The sequence below is a fragment of the Pezoporus wallicus genome, unplaced genomic scaffold (genome assembly GCF_028554395.1).
Source record: "Pezoporus wallicus isolate ANWC-B61680 ecotype Strahan unplaced genomic scaffold, APGP_CSIRO_Pwel_v1 contig_8473, whole genome shotgun sequence".
NCBI lineage: Eukaryota > Metazoa > Chordata > Aves > Psittaciformes > Psittacidae > Pezoporus > Pezoporus wallicus.
In genome coordinates, this window is record NW_026635907.1 from 1,867,547 (window position 1) to 1,889,919 (window position 22,373).

Here is a 22,373-nt window from a genome sequence, read left to right on the forward strand (position 1 = left end):
CTGCTCTGATGGCCTGAAGTGCCATGGGCCCACCAGGCTTAAAATAATTCACTGTCCCCTTCAGCAGTTTCTGCAGCTTGCTGCTGGGGACTCCATGCAGCTGCCTTCCACCTCCGACGCTTCCAAAGCACTAGAGGGGCCCAGCGGACTAGATACTTGCCCATACTGTCCCACACACCCTGCCTCTCATGACTGTCCAGCCTTGGGGAAAACCTCTTGGTCCCCCTGCATCGTCATCTAACCCCAGGCAAGACCCAAACCTGACTCTGCTTAATTTTTGAGATCAGACAAAATGGTTGTGGGTAGAACACAGCCTGTGTGTGTGCCAACATGCTGATCCCCATCACAATCAGCAGGCAGGTCCCAAGGATACCCAAAGGCCATTCAGATCCTTCAGAACTCTCAAACGATGCTGCTGTACTTGTCACTGGGGCTGGTGTAGCTGCTGTGCTTGCCGGCTCTCCCACCACCGGCTTCTCTTTTCCTGAGTCCAGCTCTTCCTCCTCTGCCTTGCTGGGAAATGCTGCGTGGTCTCCTGCATCCTCCTGGGGCTCGGCGGGCGGCTGCCGGGGAATGCTCTCGGCCGTCGCGGGGCTCGGCTCTTCCGCGGGGCTCGGCTCCTCCGCGGGGCTCGGCTCCTCCGCGGGGCTCGGCTCCTCCACCGCCTTATCCCGCTGCTCAGCAGCCGCCTCCTTCTGCTCCTCGACCGCCCCGGCCTCCTCCACCGGCAGCCGTCCCTTCGCGGCCTCTGGCCCCGCTCCCGCCGCCGCTTGGTCCCCGGGGCCGCTCTCCCGGGCCGATTCAGCAGCCGCCGGCTCCCGGGACCGCTCCCCCTCAGTTCCCCGCAGCCTCTCGAAGATGGAGAGTAGGGTGAGGACCAGGACGGTGAACAGCAGCCGGACGGCCAGGTACAAGTCCACGGCCACGTCCGTCCCGCCCTGCTGCTGGGGCCCGCCCGTATTACAAGCCATTGCCATAAAGCACAGTGAGACAAGAACCTTAGCCCAAGCCCCACACTTGATAAACACTAACACAGCAAATACCGGCTCTAAGTAAGTTACAACGGTCTGAAGCTGTGAGATCAACAAGAACAACTCTGAGAGCCAATAAATCAGCATTGTGATGAGTGACTATTAATCCGGTCAAATCTGTTGTTATCTCAACCCTTCGTGCCCCACGTTGGGCGCCAAAAAGAACTGTTGTGGTTTAAACCCAGTCAGGTAATTCGTTTGCTCACTTCCCCCCCTTTCTTGCCCTCCCCCTGCTCCCGGAGGGTCAGAGAGGAGAATTGAACAGAATGCAACTCCCTCTGGTTGAGATAAGAACAGTTTAGTAACTAAGGTATAACACAAATCACTACTGCTACCACCAGTAATAATAATGATAAAGAAAATAACAAGGGAAGAGAATACAACACCTCAGCACCAGCTGACCGATAACTCGCCCCCCAAGCCCGACCAAGCTCCAACCGATACCTCCTCCAACCCTGCAGTCTCCCAGCCCTTCCGGCTAACTCCCAGTTACATCCTGGGCATGACGTGCTGTGGTATGGAATACCTCTTTGGTCAGTTTGGGTCAGGTGTCCTGTTTCTGCTTCCTCCCGGCTTCCCCTCCCCCCTGGCAGAGCATGAGGCTCACAAAGTCCTTGGCCAAACCAAAACATCGCTATCAGCTCTGTTCCCGAGCTGAAAGTCAAAACACTGCACTACACCAGCTACCAAGGAGGAGAAAAATGACTGCTACTGCTGAAACCAGGACAACCTGTCACCTAGAAGGTGCACAGCCTTGTTTCTGTTCTGCAGGACCTCAAGACAGGAAGGAGGTGGCCAGGTTAATCAACATGTAATTCAACTGGGCTGACGGGATTTAGCACAGAGAATGAACTTGTCTTGCAGTTTGCTATATCTGATATGTATAGTGTATGCTGGGCTGCATCCCCATAGCGTAAGCAACAGGTCGAGGGAGGGGATCTCCATCTCTGCAGTGGAGACCCCCCTGCAGTAATGCTCCAGCTCTGGGGCAACAACACAAGAGGGACATGGAGGTGTTGGAGTGAGGCCAGAGGAGGCCACAGAGATGATGTGAGGGCTGGAGCAGCTCTGCTCTGGAGACAGGCTGACAGAGCTGGCCTGGGTCAGCAGGGAGAAGAGAAGGCTCCTGAAGGGGAGACCTTAGAGCAGCTCCAGTGCCTAAAGCAGCTACAAGAAACGTGAAGAAGGGTTTTGGACAAGGGCCTGTAGGGACAGGAAAAGGGGAATGGCTTTAACCTGCCAGAGAGGAGACTGAGCTCAGCTCTTAGGCAGAAGCTCTTCCCTGTGATGGTGGTGAGGTGCTGGCACATGGTGCCCTGAGAAGCTGTGTCTGCCCCATCCCTGGCAGTGCTCAAGACCAGGTTGGATGAGGTTTAGAGCAACCTGGTCTAGTGGAAGGTGTCCCTGCCCATGGCAGGGACTAGAACTGGATGAGCTTTAAGGTCCCTTCCAACCCAAACTTGTCTGGGATTCTATGATTCTATGATTCTACAAGTTATGAGATCTGATAGAATGTGATCCAGCTCAAGGATTTGCAACAGCGTAAGTAAAAATTACATGTAGACATCTCAGCAATGAAGGTCAGACCTGGAAAAAAATGTCTTGATACAGGAACCTTGGAGAGCTGGATCTGCAGCTCCGCCTGCTGCTGCAAGAATTGACTAGTATTCCTGTAAGGGTTTTGCTTCTTACGAGGAGGTATTGTCCCAAATACCCAGCAGCAGAGGCAGCAGCCAGAGTCTGGCAAAAGCTAAATAGACAGGAACAAATGCCACACTGACATCTGACCACTTACTCTCATGCCCACAGAGCATGCCGTTTCCAGTCATTTATTGGCTGTAGTGCCTGCAGCTTGAAACTGTTATGTCTTTGCTCACTGCTTCCGTGCTTTGAATCCCTCCATCGGCATGTAGCTGCAGGAGCCATATTTTATGATGAGCTACTGCAATCAATAAAGGACAGACATCAACACCCTGGGCTCTTTGATGGAGACTTTTGCCCATACTTACAGTCATTTTTTTGTATTTATCATAAAAGTAGTTCCAACTGAAAGGTTTGTTTGAGTGGGAGAAGATGTAGGAAATGCTCAGACTGCTGGAGGGAGCACAAGCTGAGGACACATCTTTTGCCTAGGACAGATAGCCCAATTCAGGCTAAAAGATTTGGGTGCATCTGCATTAAAAGCCTGCCAAGGAAATACTCAGACACTTCATCAAAAACACTAGATAAGGCTTGTCATTTTACATAGGTATGGAGAGAGTGAGAGAGGGTCCCAGGGTACTCTGCAAGGAAAAAAACATGCAGCCTGCATGGTTGGTTGAAGTCCAAAACCACATTGCCTCTTTACACAAGTCATGAGGCTGTGGACTTGTTCCATGGCCCCACACTTTTTCTATACTGCTTCCCACACATTTAGGAAACCAGTGCATAATCCCTACAGCTGTATATTTGCACTGTAAATTTACCAGCTGGTTCGTTACCCCCTCCTTACACACACACACACATATATTCATACACAGTCTATGCCAAGGCTACAAAACCAATTCACAAACTGTGCCTAAAATTATCACAGAAAATGTTATACTCTACCTTCAAGTCTCTGCAGTATGTCAGAAAACTGCCCCTTTGATCAGGTAGAACACAGGGGCAGAAATTTTCATGTAGAAATGAGCTGTGAAAGGGTTTTGGGGGAGGAAACACAGTCCATATTCCAGGAAGCTGGTATCATAAAGATTTTCAAAACCAGCAGTTATCACACTAACCTCCAATCCATAATATCCCACTTTCCCTATCATCTCCATGTTATTATCTCTTTATCACAATTTTAAACTAGAGCAAATATAATATCAATAACACTCTTTACAGCTAGGATAAAATGTTCAGCTCGCTGGTGGGAAAACTGGTCTTTCTTTCTTCCTTTCTCTCTTTCTAATTTTAAAATTCACTTAAGGTTCAGTGATTGAACAAAAGCAGACAAAAAATATTGCAGTAATCTGACATACAGAAGTGTAACACAAAGTCTGCTCATTATGGATAATATTTATGGCAGATCATAACATTGAATTACAACTCAGCCGCCTCAGCCAGAAATTTGTAACACCACACATGTGCTTCTAATTAAGGGCTTTTGAAGTTGCCCTGGATATTTATTTTCAAGGGATTTAGTGCAGAGAACGATTAAAGTTTGCTCTTGTTAGGAGTTCTGCAGTTAAAAAAAAAAAAGAGAGAGAGATTGCAAACGGACCTCAAACTAATATTTACATTCATTTCTATGTGAGTGTGTATGTGTACATCTGTTTATAAGAATCTATAAAAAAATAAAAATGTGCGTGTTAACACAGATAAAATAACATATAAAAAGAGCGAGACAAAGGGCCCTTTGTTTCAAATGTGGTCCAAGTCCAAAATTTGTGACCATAATTTTGTTTATAGGAAATCCTTTATAATGCTAGTTTAGTGTTTCCATATGGAATTCTCATAGGACTCTTTTTTTTTCCCTCCCCCTCCCTTTTTTATTTGGATAAGGCAAGAGAAAAGTGAGTGTACATTCCAAAGATGCATAGTCATTCCGGATCAAATTCAGTGGATTCTGGCAAGAGTTGAAAAACACAGATGCAGTGTTTTAGGTCTCCTGCTGTGCAGCCTGCAGCCATGAGTGTCTGGTTGAAGCACTTTGTAAAATCATGAAAACCCTATTAAATTAATGAAATACAATATACTGCATTTTCAAGCTAACTTTCCACTGAACTGTCCATGAAGATAGAATTTGGCTAGCTTGCCTATGCAGGGAGTGCGCACGCACACACACACACACACACACACACACACACACACAAGCACCCCTATGTGCACACCAATAGATGCAACCAGGAGCTGCTGCAGTCATTCAAAGGGCTCTTTTCCTTCTGCTTCTGCAGCTGAATCTTCCTCTCCAAGCCAGCAGAGCCTGAATTGAAGCTCTCACCAAGCCTATTGTGCCTTTTTCAGCACCTAGCTCACCCAACAGCCTCTATACAATTAGAGAGGTCTTGATGTTTAGGTGAAGGGAAACAGCCTCCAACACAGCTGCCCCTCTTCCAACATAAGACAAAATCCCTTGCTAGGAAACTACCCAACTGAAAGCAGTCTGACATTCTTACTTCATTTCCTATTAGGTTTCACATAATAAAAACATCATATGTTTAGGCTTGGGTTTCTTTTCTCCTTTTTCAAATGAAAAAATGAGAGCAGTCCCCTGAGGAGAACAATCTTGATGTTAAAATTTTCCTCAAGACACAGGCAATTGCAGTCCCTCGCGTACCTGCCAGAGTGAGAAAAGTATGTATTTTAGTAAAGGCAGTGTGCCCTTCCTTATTTATGTCTAGGCACCCACTTGGTTAAAATTGGTAAAAAGTTTAATAAAAGGCGGATACCTGAGCACACTATACAACTGCTTGAGCTTTTCTTTACTTCCACGTAAGGCAGACAGAGCTCTCCCATAAAATATATTGTACTTCCAATTGTGTCTTTTATTCAAGGATCTGCAGGTACTTTAGAAACACTGAAATTCATAAATGCTGCAGCCAGAAGGGACATTTCATCATTCAGCCCATGTAATACAGACTGTAAATTTCATCCTGTAGCTGCTGCACTGAGTATAGTAGTAATATTGACTTCCAGTTTTGAGATAAAGACTTTAAGAGAAGAGGAATCCATTCCTTTTCCTGGTCTTTTACCCCAACAGCTAATTAGGCCTTCTGTTTAAAACATTACCAGCAATAAATAACACATGAGGTTTAAGTTAATATTGATAACAGGAAGATTTAAGTTGTATATCTGTGATAAGACTGTCTGTGGGAGTCTTAACTGCAAACTTTTTGAGCAAAAATTATGATAATGTGCTTCTTTTTTTCTCCTTTATTGTCTCCACCAAGTTCTGTTCCATCAAATCCACAGACAAAGTTTAAGATTTTGTGTAGAAATGCACGGGGGTGATATTTAAATATCTCTTCATCCTTTTTGGTACAATCTTTCCCATTTCTGTTCTGTACATTTTCTGTCACTGAAGGCTTAATGCTTATTAAGTTAAGTTTGCACCTTTTGGTGAAAGGTACTATTGCAAGCATCAAAGCAATTCAGAACTGGAAGTTGCTTGCAAGAAAAATATCCAGAAATATGTCTATTTACTTAAAAATCCTATATCCCTTTCGTCTGGAAATAAAGGCTTAAATTTCAGGACCACAGTGCCTGTTTGACACATTTGCTGGCCTCAGATACTCCAAAACAGAGACAATAAGCTGTCTGCTATTTCCCATTCAAAACAAGAAGGGCAAAGGAATGCCACAAGTCCCTAAAGTACTCACTTTTTTGTATAAATAGAGTTTTGAACTTGAGATTGTTGTAGCATCGTTGTTTGCATAAGGCTTAGATGTGAATTATCTTAGGTTGCGATCAAATGAACTACCTTCTGGAGCTGCTTGTGTATCTCCATTGACTAAAAGGAAATCTAGAGTCTCTCATTCAGACCTCTATGTCTTTTTAGACATTTATTTTGGATAAGAATCTCATTATTTCTTCAACAGATTAAAATTAAGGCAATTGCTGAAGTGCTACTACAGCTGTAGACTACAGTCTAATAACATAAGCAAAAATGGAGATAGCAGATTTAAGACTTTTTTTGTAGATTACAGAGTACAGGGTGCTGTGTTACTGTAACATCTGCTACCAGGGTCCAGGAGTCAGCTAAGCTACTTTACAGGTCTTTAAATGTTATTGATATTATGATTCATAATACAATACTCTGTGGTCTTCCAATTTCCTTTAAAACACTGAATCATACATCTACAGATGCTAAAGGAACATTAATTAATTATGTTAACAGGCATCTTGAGAGGATTAATGTGCAAAAATTAGATAACTAAGTGCATGCCATTTAGGCTTAAAGTGCAACTCCTGCTGTGTCATGTGAAAATGTTATGCAGAAAAGCACCTGTATTCTCCATAGTGCAACAAAATAATGGGGGGCTTATTAAGCTTTACTAATTTGTTACATAAAGTGGCATGTACAGGAAGCTTGTGCTGACTGCTGTCTGCATTTTGTCAAGGAAGGATGATCAAAAGGAACAAACAAAAATAGTCTGGGAATATTTTACTGGATATACAATGAGCAAGCTGAGGGAAAAAAAAAAATGTGGGATGCCCTTGGTTTTGTCCTAATCTCCCCTCTCTTACCCTGGTTTACTGGTTACAGCCATCAACGCAGGGTGCACAACCCTTTTGTTGTGCAGTGCACACGTTCTTTGCAGGGCTACCTTTGGTGACAGTGACCAACATGCTTGTATTTAGGTCCCTGTCCTTCCAAAGCCGCCTGAGGTGCAAGGGAACATGAACTAGAGGTAGCATCAGGCTCCTTAGAGCACTCATTACAACCTCTAACCAAGATGTCACATCCTGCATGCAGTGCAAGCACCCCCAAATACCCCAACCACATATGGGCTGTCTCAGACCAGAGCATGGGTTAACAGACTGCTTCCAGAGATGCCATCAAGATGAAAACACAATCTATACACCTTGACAAGGTATCTAATACCATTGCTTTGTACTTATGCAACAAAACAGATAGAAAGCCCAGGTAAAAGTATGGTGTTACACACTTCAGTGTCCCATCTCTATAGCTGTTTCTGCATAGTTTGGACTCGAACCAGAGTCTTTTTATGAACCAGGATCCCATTTACCTCTGAAAATATGATCTCTTTTTTCTTTTTCCCTACATCTACAGTTAGCATTTTCAAAATAAAATTAGCAAACTACTTTTCTTGGTTGAACACTTCATTCATTTCATATGAACCTTGGGTCTGACAACAGACTGTCCTTCTTTTTGGTCCCTTATCTAGCTCCACATGGCCACACTAGTAACTGACTTTAACCTACTTTGACTCAAACTCTTTGGAGAAGGAATGTCACTTGTTTCTGCATTTCTGCAGCGTATTCCAGTGCATCCCACTCCATGATCTTCCATGATGCAAATAAACAGCTTGTGAAGCATGTATCATTAAGATTGGCACCAACAGCAAAGGGCTCCATAAATTCTCACTTCCAATAACCACAGCTATTCATTATTTCAAATTCTGTTTAAGGGGCTTTTGGATCACAATCTCTATTCTCCTTCTACAACAACAATAGGACTGTTAAAAAGGAACACTGTCCTCATTGCTTAAACATAATGGAATGTTTTGTCCACCACACAAGGAGCTAGATCCTAAAGCCTTCCCTGTTTCCTCAGGCAAAACTCCAGCAAGACAATTCAAAATTACATTCAGTTCTTTACAGGCACCCTGCTTAATATGCGTGGGGTGGGAGAGGGACGGTGTCACTACGGAGTAGCAGGAATGGGAATAGTTCAACAGTTATTTTCTAAAATCATGTTTAGAAAATTTTAGAAAATTCAGGAAATGCTAGTTTGTTGAAATACAGTTCCCTGTACACTTGCAAATCCCAGTGACACAAAGGGTGTGTGGAGGGGGAAATAATTTTAAATTAATTTGAACTTCTCTCTTGCTTGCAGTGTTCTATTTTTAGATACAGGATTTGTGTTAGATGTTCTACAACAAGCTTGATTATATTCTCTAGTGTTATTCACATTAGTCTTATTATTCATATCATGTTCCTTATAGAATCCTTAATCCTAAATCCCACTGGACTAGTCATGCATACTTAACCCAGAAAGATGGCTCTGCTCCAAAATAGTTTTGGATTGAAACACAAAACAAAAGACAAGATTGATACAGACAATGACACAAACACAACACAAGGCAATACTGGTCAGCTGAATAGGAAAGAGCTCAACATACCAGAAGCCTATACATATAGGACATATATATATACATATACATATATGTATAATAAGTTTCAGGCCCAAAGGAAAAATACATAGAGATATGTTTCAGGACACCAAGATGACATGAAGAAACTAAAGGTTATTAAAAACAGAGTATCTACACACAAAGAAAATGTTTTCACAGAGAACAGAGGCCACATAGAGCCAAAAAGTAGTGGTTAACTTTATTAACAGTAATCACACTTTTATTGCAGATATGCAAGTTAAACTCCTATTTCTGCAAATAGACTTGCTTTAATTGGTTCTTTGAAAGATTCACAATAAGAATAAGCTTTTATCTCCTTTTTCATATTTCAAGAGTAATTTAAGCTGTCCAGAGCTCTGTACTGTTGCAGATAGGCTACTCCTGGCCCAGATATTTCTTGCCATAAAATCAGAAGAAATTGCTCCTATGCTTAAAGAGAGCACTCCAGTTAAAATGGCATGTGCTGAACATATCCTAGGCTTATTTTGATTTTACTTTCTGATCAGAAGTTACTCTTTTACATGTAACATTTGCACAGCTTACAAAGTACAGAAGATTGGTGTTGCTTGATGTTCAGAATGGATCCTGCTCTAGAACCAAGACCAAGACAGAGAGCAGAGGGGTAGGATCACTACCCTTCTCCGACAGGCATCCTTTCAAGTGGAGCTTAGACTTGAATGTCTCTTCATCACAACCAGAGAAGTCACTTATTCCTGGTGACAAATCTCAAACCCCCAGAAACATTTAGCAGATTACACAAATAAAATAACAAAATGGACATACCCATCACCTCAGTCATCACTGGCATTTGTGAAACAACAAAGTGAAGTTGTTGTAGACTTAACTCTTGTGTGGAGAAAAAATCTAACCGTCTTGTTTTTGCCGGTGGTTCAAAGTGGTAGAAATCTCATTCTAATATTTAGCTGGGGAAGGAACTGCAGGTCTTCATGCATAAAGAGGAGCATATGAATGTGGAGGGACTGAGATAAAGGAACAGCCAGCAGCTTTCATACGTAGCTCACTCATTACCATGTTCATTGTGGGCTGAGCTCCACAGGGCATGTACGCTGTTCCTTTTTTGTCCCAGTCCAACCCACTTTGGTTGTAGTAGATATCCAGGATAGAGTGGACGCTGCATCACCATAAATCCTCAAGTTCATATTAGTTATCTGCCAGGTACTGTGTGGCTCAGACAGAAGTTTAGGGTTTTTACTGGTCTGACTAGCTGAAGCCCACTTCAGCTAAACATTTACAGAACTTTCTCTGGTAATCAAAAAATTATAACTCCCTCCTTTAGCTTAGGTACAACAGGTACCAAATCAGATTTGTTCATAAACATATTTTCCTCACTCTGTTTGTCACTCTAGGCAGCAAATCTTATTATGACAGCAGCAATAATGAGTATCCATAGCTGTCTGACTGGAGCAAAATTCCCCCAAAGCTGGCAAGGGTGACTGTGTATGGACAGATGCCAGCTACAGCAGTATTTGCTTTTTCACAGGCTTTTTCACGGGCTTTTTCATGGCCTTTAAGTTGCTAGATGGCTCTGGTTTGTCCTCTTGTTTTTGTCTTCTGATAACTTCAACTTGCTGGTTTCTGTAAGCAGATTCCCCTTGCTTTGTGACAGCATTCCCCACCCACAGCATGTTTGGAAACATGCATCAGTTGAGATCCACAGTGAAAACCGCTGGCTGAAATCTGGATATCCCCTGAACAGGCTGTATGTGGTACAGTGACAAAGGCCCTCATCTAGAACCCACTGAAGTCAAGACAAAGAATGATTGACTTCAGTGGGGTTTTCATCTAGTTCTTGGGGATCTGATTTCCAAGGCTGTTGATCTGTTGCCTTTCATAAGCACTAATTTTACTGATGTGTTTTTCAAGACAGTTCAGCTATCACTTGGATAATTTCAAATCTGCTAAGTCATATGGATGCGCTGCATGCCATGGTCCACAGAAATGAAAGGTCAGCTATTAATTGGCTTCAGTTTACGCTTAGTTACTTCAAAAAGTCCCTCTCACAACATTTGATTTATGGATAGATATATTTGGACCTATTTATCTCAAAACCAAAATTCTCTGGTTTGCAGCCATTGATTTTATAAAAGAGATAATAAAAACATAATTAGTATGGAGATGCAAAAGCGGAAATAACACAGAAAGTAATAATCATTAAAATAAAAATTTAAACAAGTCTATAAACCAAACCCTTGAGACATTTGGTAAGTGTAATGCAACTTTTATACCTCTTAAGGCATAACTTTCAAAGAAAATTAATTTAATTCTTTTGCTAACCTTACTCAAACCCAATCAAGTAACAGATAGCAAGAAAAACAATTATATGCACACACAGTAAGCTTTCATTTAGTTCAAGTGGTGATTCAAGTATTTTGTTAGCAAAGACCTGAAACCCATTTCACCAACAGGAATACTGAAATCTGAGAAACTCTGGTTTTTGCATGAGACTTCTTGGATACTTAAACCTGCTGTGGGACACTTATTTGTGCTGGCCTGTCATCAGGTACTGCAGTCATGATTCAGACATAAGCTATAAATATTGCAGGAGGGACACTAGTTATAGTCAAGGTATGCTGTGGAACCAATAGCCGGTATCAGTGGACCTCTGGGTCCCAGTCTGAGCTGGCAGAAAGGAAAGGACTGACCCTCTCCATCCCACCACAGATAGGACCACCTGCAGCAGAAGGTTTAGCTGAGGGAGCTCGTACCACAAGCTCAACCCTAAGCTTGATGTGATGATGCATCAGAGCTAAGCCCTCCTTGGGATGCCCAATAGACATCATGCTGTCTGCATAATGCTAGATGGGAGGCACCTCTTGCAATGCTGTGAAGGGGTTGCTAGGACAGAGGCAGAGGGTCAAGAATCTCTTTAATGCCTCACCTCTCTCCCTGAGGTCCTGTCCCGAGTTCCCAGCAGTGTGATTCCTGCTTAACTGCAGAAGGAAGGACTGGGTCCTGGAGATACTGAAGTAGGTAGGATGAAATTGAAGCATTTGGTCATTATGTCTACCCTGAAATGTATGGCTTCATTTTCCCTGTTGTGAAGCCTTCCTGCCTCTGGCTGCCATCAACACACCTCAGACTGCACACACACAGATTAGAAAATCACAAAAACTGTTAAATGTGCAGTTACAAGTATTCCCATAATTATAGGCATACACATCAGCCTTAAGGGGTTTTGCTCTCAGGTTCCCACCTGTAAAAGAGAAAACAAGGCATTTCACCTTTCCAAGGCTAGGACAGGGCTATTTTTAGAGTCAGATGAGGTCTTAAGCAATGGGATAAACATGAGATAAAAGAAGTCATATGCTGCAGGGAAAGTTGCTCTCTACTAACAAATCCCTGAAGGTTTCATTGCCCTTGAGTTCAGTGATAGTGCTGAGATATCCGTACTCATATAAAGACTGCAATTCTACAAGCAGCTTTGCTGATTGCCAAAGGCACGGTCTACAAACCAATCATTATTGTTATTCATATTAATTAGTTTTTAAGACTGATGAAAAGCCAAAAGATTCAGCTCAGTAGGTGGCCTGTCCCAGCAGCTGAGCCTCAGAGAACCATAGTGCAGTCATTCCATGTGTCCTCTGACTTCACTGGGGCTTCAGTAGGGATTTAATATCCTTGAGCCACACTAACCCTGGGGCTTTGGAGACAGATCCTGAGCTTCAAACAGCCGTGTGGGAACCAGAGTCCTCAGGCACCCACATTTCTGCAGGAAAGCATGAACTTCAAGCAGGTCTGCTAACATTCTTCCCTCTGCCTCCCTCATGTTCAGTTCAGTTAACAAGCAAGGCACTCTTCCATGTTTAGCTGGAAAGCCACGCAGGAGAAGCGTTCTCTGAACAAGTCTCATCCCAGGACAACATCAGGCAGCAGCCAGCTGCCAGCAGCACTGGAGCAGCTCAGCCATCTGCCGCTCAGTGCCTGTGCCATGGGATAGGAGTCAGGGACCAGCCGCTGCCAGGTTGGATGAGTGTTCTGGCAGGCTCAATGCAGGCTGCAGGATTCTCACTCCTCCTCCTCCTCGTGCACATCTCCAGCAAGTCAAAGGTGCCTCAAGTCATGACCTGGGTGTGTGTCTCAGTAAGCTCCAACATTAGCCAGGGTACTTACAAGGCAGGAACAGCAGTTCCCAAGGTCCCCTTGCTCCATCCCACACATCTGGCTATAAATGATGGCCAAACTTCAAAACTAATTCCTTTTTCCAGATCCTTTCTTAAGCATTTATAAATTTAAATACTTATCTCTCCCATTACCTCAACCAACCTGTTGATATGTCAATTGAGGAACATGTTGGCAAATTGGCTGCAAATGTTTCTTCTCCTTCCCCTACCATGTCCAAAACATACAATTACATCATCCTAAACTCATATAAACTCCCAACCGTGTTTATTTCAGAGCTGCAAAGCTGATTTGACTGATAAAATTGATACAAGGAAATGGAAACAAATTGCTTTACAGCCTCCAAATTTGCTTCTAGGGCCCAAACATCTTTCTTTGTGCCTCAGGCCTCAGCAATTCTCCACCAAATGGGTCTGAGCACAAGCCACACACATTAGTTCATTCTCACACAACTCTTTTAGGGCTTTATACACTCAGATTTTATGTTTTCCTTCTTTTAATTTCCAAATTCCTGTTTTTTTTTAATTATTCACATACTTACTAAAGCACCTTGCCAATGTCTGTTTAAAATGGTGTCTTCTTATGGTCAGATTGATGGTACTGGGTCAGGCCAGAAAGCTATCTTACAACTTTTTTCCCCTAGTAAAAGCTATAATGAGAACTATGTGAATAACTGATTTATTTTTTTGTTGTTGTTGTTTAATGCTTGAACTGAAAAACTAAGGAAAAAAAATACTACTGGATGACTCTCAAACTATTTCATTTTTCACAAAGGAATGAAAACAAGCACAAAACCACAATAAATGTTTTATTGCAGCATTTTTCTCCTTTGAAAAATTATCACTGAATTTAGCTAAAGTAGGCTTTAAAACATCCAGACTCTAACTATTTGATTTTCTCTCCCTGCATTTGATCTTTTTTATTTTCTTCTGACAAAGCATCCTGCTAAATACAGCTGTTATTGCTAGATGTGGAGTGACCTGAAACTGCTTTTTTAGCAATAAAATGCATCTTTCTCTCAAAAATTATTCTTCTTCATCCAGAGAGAGATCTAACATTTTCCTCTCTTGTAGAATAAAACTAAGTGATATGTTATTATTTCATGGGTCTTTTTTTCCATGATGCTCAAAAATCCTACCTAAAACCTTTCTGCTAGGTTCTGAGGTAGCTTCTGCTTTATCATCCCTAATGGCAAAAAGGGAAGAGACAGGAACCCACAGCACCCTGCCTACAAAGCAGTATTTACTCATGAGGGGACATGGAGATCAGCCATGGGATTTTGCTTATACTGTATGCATGGAAAATGTAAACCAGGTTCCAGAGGTGACATATCTAATGTCAAGGGCAACATTATTTATAGCATGTTTTTTTCATTGACTGTGTCACCATAGCATCTCTGCTCTTCTTAGAAACACAGGAAATCCCAGAGCAGCCTTGTGGAAAGATATTTTGGTCTGTAACAGGGACCCCTGGGTGCATGTTGACCCCACATCTAATGCTGACTTTGGCTCCAGATAAGGCATTCAGACTAAGGTATTCAAAGCAAGTGGAAGCAGCCCTTGGCTCTTCTCTTTGCAGCTGGCAAACTTCAGCCAAACCACTGGCTTTCCAATTCAACTTTTCATAACCCTCCAAACTAATCCCAACCTTTGCACTGGACTCAGTACAACTGGCAAATTTATATCATATGCCTCCTTATACATCCTTCAGTCTCATAAACGCTATATTACTCAAGCACTGGTCATGGAGAAGGCACTCAAGGCCACACAAGCCTGAGAAAGAGTATGATATTTAAACAGGTTGATTCTAGTTAGCTATTTCCTGCACATAACTGGAAGCCTTCATTGAAACAAAATGTTTCATCTGAAGCATTACAACAGAACCTAGTGCTAAACCTAGCCTTGGTTATAGATAAGGCCTATTCCTCTGTGTGAAAATTTACAGTGAGTAAAACAAGCTGATGCAAACTATGTTTTCCTTCACCAACATGCCAAAGTTCAACTACAAGCTTGGATCTGCAAAGCATCTCTCAAAGCCTGTAAAAGTAACTTGAACAAAAATACAGTAAACGAGAAAGGCATAAAAGCACCAGAAGAAACCTGAGCTTAAGGTACTTGAATAAAGTGATATCAATATTCTCCATCACAAAACTTGCAAATTTGAAAATAACTGCAGCTCTGTAGGCACCAGTTTCATAGGCTGTCCCTAGTCTAAGTTAACCTGTGCCAGGAGTATGTACTGAACAAAGATTCAGAACAAGGCAACCAAATCAAGTGAGAGCAACACACAGCTTTCCTTCTCAGGGTTAATAAATTCAACCCTAACCATTATTCTACCATGATTCTTTTCATGTTCATAACACCACCTGGACACTAGCTTCTTACATGGTCAAACTGCTCAGCAAAACTTAGAATAAGGCAAATTGTGAACAAAGGTGGCCTGAATAAATTCTAAAATTCCAATATTTTTAAATTTAAAAAAAAAAACCAAAACTTTAACAAACAATTTTAAATTCACAAAACCTGCCACTGTTTGCTTCCAAATCACTTCTGCACCTGCAACAAACCTTAAAACTCAGGCAATGCACACTGCTCAGCCTAAAGGTAACCCTCAATCTGGCTCACCCACCCAGCTGTCCGAGTGAACCTAGTGTTATTCACACACACAAATTGAAACTGGGGATACAGCACACAGAGACACCAATACCAATTTCCACCTCTTTCCACTTGAATAACTGTGAATTTCAGAAACTAGGTACAACTTTGATTCTGCTTCCCTGTTTCACAGACCCTAACTCTGCTCTGCTCCCTAACTCCTAACTCCCTCTTTCCCTTTCCACTGGTTGTGTCTAACACTGACCTAATGCTGGATTCCCAATCTTTATTCTCTGGAAGCCCAACCTGAAGACATCTCCAGCCTTTGGCTGGCCTATTTACAACACTCACACTTGCAAATGAAACACAGAAGGTCTGACAAAATGCTCTTTCTTTTTTCCTCTTCCTTAGCTTTTCTCACAAGCATCAATGTTTCAGCTAAAATATATGGTGGAACAGACCATAGAGTCATTTATCCCCTGTACCATAGGCACTATCCCTATTCCAAATGTCAGCTATGGATTGGGCCCCAGCTCCCACCATAACCAAGAGAAACTAGAAAAAACGCCCTTAACATGAAAAATAAATCAATAATCAATGTACTGTGTTGAATTTCATAAATCTTACCTGACCTTATTTATAAACCCATAATTCATTCATTCTTCAGAAAAGATAGATTCTGGTGTTTATTGAAGTCCTCAACCAGGAGCATGTTGGGAACCAAGACATAACATCACCTGCATCTGTGGGGAAGGCTGAACCACAGACAACATTTGACACAACTGAAGGCAGACTCAGCGTGAGCCAGAAATGTCCCCATTGCCCAAGAAGCACACAGAGTACATGTACATCATGGTGCCCAGAATGGGACATTTAGAAAATTTAAACTACTGAAGACCTTATATATACCAGACCCTTAGGTATCCAAGTCAAGGCAGTGCAAGAAGGCACAAATAACCAAGACACTGGGATGAAATTCAGCAGTCAAAACAGTGAAGGTGAAAGTTATAAGAAAGGAAACAAGTCCTTTGATGAGAAACTCCCCTTGACCTGGCTTCAGTGTGTGCTTGAGCCCAGAACCATCCCTTGTAAGAGTGAAGGGGGGGGGGATTCTCTGTCTCTGCTGTGGTCTGGGGAGACCCCCCCTGCAGTAATGCTTCAGCACTCAGGCAACAACACAAGAGGGACATGGAGGTGTTGGAGTGAGGCCAGAGGAGGTCATGGAGATGCTGCAAGGGCTGGAGCAGCTCTGCTCTGCAGCCAGGCTGAGAGAGCTGGGGTTGTTCAGCCTGGAGAAGAGAAGGCTCTTGAAGGGGAGACCTTAGAGCAGCTCCAGTGCCTAAAGCAGCTACAAGAAACCTAGAGAGGGGCTTTGGGCAAGGGCCTGTAAGGACAGGACAAGGGGAATGGCTTTAACCTGCCAGAGAGGAGACTGAGCTCAGCTCTTAGGCAGAAGCTCTTCCCTGTGATGGTGGTGAGGTGCTGGCACAGGGTGCTCCAAGAAGCTGTGTCTGCCCCATCTCTGGCAGTGTTCAAGACCAGGCTGGACAGGGCTTGAAGCAACCTGGTCTAGTGGAAGGTAACCCTGCCAGTGGCAGGGGGCTGGAAGTGTGTGAGCTTTAGGGCCCCTTCCAACCCAAACCAGCCTGTGATTCTATGAAGCCCGATATCAACAGAGCCACCAGAGCTCCAGCCTATATTGGAGCAAGCTTGGTGATGGTCGCCAAAGATCCAGGATGTCTGCTGAGCTGGCCAACACAACTTCTAGCATGCACATGTTCTGGGGGTCCCCATAAACGAATCCTGTCCAGCCCAGTATACCAGGAAAATAAGAAATTGCACACTTGTTCTTTAACCTTTCAATGTTAAGCATGGGAGTTTATTTCAGATTCTTTCAGGGAAGGTACTCCTGGACCTTCTGACCAACCCAGGGAAAATTTTCCTGGTTTTTCTGCTAAAAGAGTGAAAATTGCTTTTGCCCCCCTCACATATTCTCCATTTAATAGCTTCACCACAGCAGTAAGAGTTCCTGGATCATGTGTCCCCACTTGTATTAGAATTAAGATTAAATTAATTTGTGCATGTCATCTGACCCACTTAGTCCTCAAATTTAATTTAAAAACTTTTTGAATTTCTGATAAATAGTACCCACTTACAATTAGAAACATTATTTAATCATGTTTCCAGTGCTTTCAACCTTATTAGATTCTTGTCACAATTCTGTGTATGATTTGAGCAGCCTGCTTGGACACAAGTATGTTGGCCACCAAAATATGCCAAAGATATCTTGTGATGGCTGGAGTTATTTGATGTTTCAGTTCTATGATATTACAGTTCTTACAGCCTAGTAACAAAGCACCAGGGAGAAAAAATGTAGCCACAAAACAAAGAACTTCACAGACATGTGGAAATCTTAGGAGACAGCAATTTTTCTCCTGAAAATCTTCAGTGCTAATCAGCCTCTAGTGATCTAGTTTTCAATTTTGCAACCACACTTTATCTGTCACTTGCTATTGCAGATATACAATACTGCATTTTTTCGAAATATTAAATAAAAATTAATTATTTTTAAAGATCATAATTTTATAATTAATAGCCATTTTAAATTTTTCTTCTTAGAGGTTTCTGTCATTGAGCAGGACTGTTCTGCACACCATTTTGAAATCCTCCGCAAAATAGCATTCCATTCTTTCACAAAGTTCTCGGGTTATAGATAGGCAATATAAAGTAGAGGTAAGGTACAGATGTGTCACCAGTGGAAGGTGGCACAGACCTGCCCGCTGATTCAGTAGCATGCAGAAACTTCACTTGCTCCTGCAGCAAGTAAGTCCCACTTCCAAACATCACCAGAAACAGCTTTTATGTGCAACAGCACAAAACAAAAGCACAAAACATAAGCACAAAATCCACTGAGTTTGATGGATATGACCCTTCCCTCACTTACATCACTGTTATTCTAACTACGGAGGAATAAAACCTGAGAGGAAAACCAGACTCCACCATGTATACCCTGGGCTTGAGCTGATGCAAGAGAAGGAAGCCCAGGACATGGAGCAGTGCCAGGGTCTGCCAGGAGTCTCAGCAGGTGCAAGGTTATTGCCTGCAGCTCTCCCTGCTTTTCTTCCATCTTAGGGTCTGATGAAAGGTCATTAACATCAGGGTAATCCCTCCATTGCACTTCCAACGGCATAAGGCCATTTCTCTAGTACACAAATGTCATTCATCCACCACATGAACAGCAGGATTGTGAATACAAACTCCTTTATGCTTCAACGTGCCCTATTTTTTCATGTTATTCTAGACAGTAAGTCCCAGTGCTGTTAGCAACTTGGGAAATTTGGCCTGTCGTCTGCAATCTTTGAAGTGCAAGCTTCAGACTCATGAAGAACAGAGAGCAGAAGTGATGCCTGTATTTGCAGGTGTGCGAAGCTGCAGACTTCAAAGATTTTGTGTTTTAGTCTGTGAAGCTTCTTAAAGATTGTCACCTGAGTTTCTCAAAAGCTGGCTGAAAATGCATCCATACGTCTAGATGAACGTGTTTTTTGATCTAAGTGATAAAAACAACTGTTTTTCTACATGCAAACTTCTCTTTCGTAAATGTTTATGAACTGTGGGAAATTATGTCTCTGCCAAAATTTAAAATAAAGTAATTCAATGGGTTTGCTGTACATTTACCATTCATTATGCTCACTAACGTTGCAGAAATCCCAGTGGAGTTTTCAGGGAAGGTTCATGGTGTTGCAGTTACCAAGGAAACACATGATAAATTGTTGTTATCTAAAAAAGAAAATCCCCATTAATTTTATATTAAAGAGCAAGTGATGTGAACTATATGGAGAAATGCCTTTACTGTCACCCTATTAAAATGCTGTACGTTTTGTTTCAAGATTTAACCAAATAGTGGCCCAGCTCTGACATTTTTATTCATTGTGAACAGCACCTACCACTTTACAGTCTATAGTTCACCATGCACTGTTAAAGGCAGTCCAATATTCAGCAGGGTCAGCCCAGGAATAGCAGGCACTGTGTGATTGTTACTGCAGTTAAAACATTTACAGGCAAAGCTCTGTTAAGCTAAGCTAGCAAAAGCAGCAGTGTATTTCACACCAAAAGGAAGAGGTTTTGCCAACCCCCCCCGTGGCTTGTGCAGGGCATCCAATCCTGGAAGAGTTTACAGGCTCAGCAACTGAAAAACTCTGCATAGTATAGGCAAGGTTTCCCAGTCTATGTCTACATTAAGTTTATTGCCTTTCAACTCAATTGTGTGCATACAAGTATTGCAGATCACTTTGGCCCTACAGATCAGTGGTGGAGCTATGGATATTCCAACCTTACCTAACCCCTTGGTTCTCCAGAGAGCAAGAACATTAAATGGCATCACCTAAGCAGCCACACAGAAAAGCTACAAAACTGCAAAAAGAGGGTCAAAGTTCTCTTTGACCTCTAGCAGATCAGGTGGGCAGTTTAAGAAGTAATCATCACCTTCAATTACAATCTTTTAGAGGGAGTTGATATCCCTACTGTCTTTTAGTCAATCCCCAGTCTTTGAGATTGACCACAAGAGCTGCTCCAATCTTACTGTGCCATGAATAGGCCGCCTAAAAGCACCTTTAGCAGAAGCTAAATTAAATCTGGCTTCTTCCTCACTAAAATGTCCTAAGGCGCGTTTCCTTGGCTGTCCTCTTTTTCACACCCACTCGTTACAGTATCTCAGCCAGGCAGAAGGTAGCTTCCAACAAAGAACAGTAACTTCTCTAGCAGCTCCAACCAGATTCACATTTGACTTCCCATGTCTGTCACACTCAAGCCTTGCAAGAGTAAGTCCCTGAATCACTATAGTGAGTAAAAAGGATTATTCTCATTTAAGAGGTCACCTCTGAATTGATGAGATGTTTAGTAGCTGAAATCCCCCAGTTTCCACTGTGAATTAACAAGAAAGTAGGGGTATCATCCAGTATTATTCCCACCTCTTTATTCTCTGTATTTCCCACCTCTTTATTCTCTGTATTAAAGAAGGCTTTAGTTTCACTGGAGCTCATAGAATTATAGAATCAACTAGGTTGGTAAAGACCTTTATGATCATCAAGTCCATTTTAGGACATCTAAGCTTTGTACCACAGGAGAGGATCTTTAGAAATATTTCTGACAAACAAAGGCAGTATTATGGGTCAGGGGAATGTAGGAATTATTTTTTCCCTTCTGATGAGACAACGCAATGACTGGTTCTGAAAGTGAAGGCATGCAACTCATCATCAATGTGAAGGAGAAAGACAGAGGGTCATGTCAAAGCGAAAGTCAGGAAGATGGTGATACTACAGGGAAGGAATGACTGTCAAGACCAAAAAGACAGATGCTGTGCTAAAGGAGAAGTGACATGACAAGAGCTTAGGTCAGATGGATGAATTAAAAAATCAGGTTTCAGAAGACATCATACAGAAAGAACTTGCAAGGTTTAGACACAGACTGGATATGAGGCTCTGGACTGAACTGAAAGAGCAGCATAACTGCAGGTGGGTACAGGTGATGGCACAGAGAAACAGGAAAGAAGGTGGGAAATGAAAAGTGCACCCAGAACACTACTGGCAGGGATGTTCCTTGGCATGTCCACATACCCATCCAGCTCCAGGTCAGACAGGATAGCCATCTGAAAATGTCTCACACCCTGCCATCCTTTCTCTTGTAAGAAAATGCTGGTCCTGCTGATGGCGACATCTCTAAAGCCACAACATTCTGGGGCAGGGAGGGAAATTGGGTTCTCTCTGAAGGCAGGGCACAGACCCAACCCACCTTCTCTGCTCCCAGGTCACCTTGCTGGTTCCTTTGAACATCCAATGCCCGGTGTACTGTAATGGAAATGGGACACTACTTCAGCTAGATGTCTGACATAATGCAGCTTCACAATGTGGATCTAGGCTTATATAAAATCAGTGTCACCAAGCTGTAAAACAATGAAACAGAAGTTGCATTTTAGTCAGCTGGACTAAAAAGTTGACTTATTTTCTTTTTCCTCTCCTTATTTTTGCTTTTACTGGTCTATTTCTTAAACTCACTCCTAAAACAAGCAAACCTTTTTTTGTTTCCATTTGCAATGTTTTTTTTTAAAAAGAGAGTGAGAGAGACACAGACACACAAAGCCAAAAAGAAACAGAGAATCCAAGCTGAGAGGTATGTGTTATTGGACAAGTGTTTAATTTATGGAACTTGGCTGGCAGAACAAGAGTTTGAATTGTACTTCAATAAGTGGAGCTCTTAGAACAAATGTGGCTTGTAAAGTTCTTTTATAGTCTGCTTTGCTGAGCAGCCAGCACCTCATGGAAACCTTTGAAAAACATTCTGTTTAGAAGCAACAGTTTTTATATTTCATATTTTCTGTATTTGTTTTCCCCTCTGGTTTTATAACTGAAACCATACGCAGGAAAACAGGATTTTTGTGTCTTAAAATACCTACCTGGTCTGACTACTTTTATTATTAAAAAAACAGATATCATTTTGAAAATTCTTCATGTATTAGGCATTTGGTTCAAATATTAATGTGTCCTTGTTTGATACCCCAGTCAGCTACAGCTTTCCCAGGTGACCTTGGGATAGTCACTTAGCTGTGATTTATCACAGCTCTCCCTGTATGTACGTGGTGCAGCTGTGTGCATCAGAGCTGTCTGTCTTTCCCATTATAGACGGCAAACACAACAGAATTTAGGACATGATTCATCTGTGTAGGATAGGAGGGGATGAATCATGCTCTAGATCCATATATTGACCAGCTTTTC

At 42.3% G+C, this 22,373-nt stretch overlaps 1 protein-coding gene across 2 annotated transcripts in view; it reads left to right on the forward strand.

Annotated features, from left to right (window-relative positions):
• LOC130593436 (urea transporter 2-like) overlaps nucleotides 1-22,373 on the forward strand; it is a 346,378-nt gene that overhangs the window by 307,359 nt on the left and 16,646 nt on the right. The window contains exon 4 of one of the 2 annotated variants that reach the window (XM_057398584.1): nucleotides 11,785-11,863. The exons of the other annotated variant lie outside the window; for it this stretch is intronic. The gene's annotated coding sequence lies outside the window, so the exon portion shown is untranslated. The remainder of the gene's footprint in view (nucleotides 1-11,784; nucleotides 11,864-22,373) is intronic. 2 annotated transcript variants of the gene reach the window in all.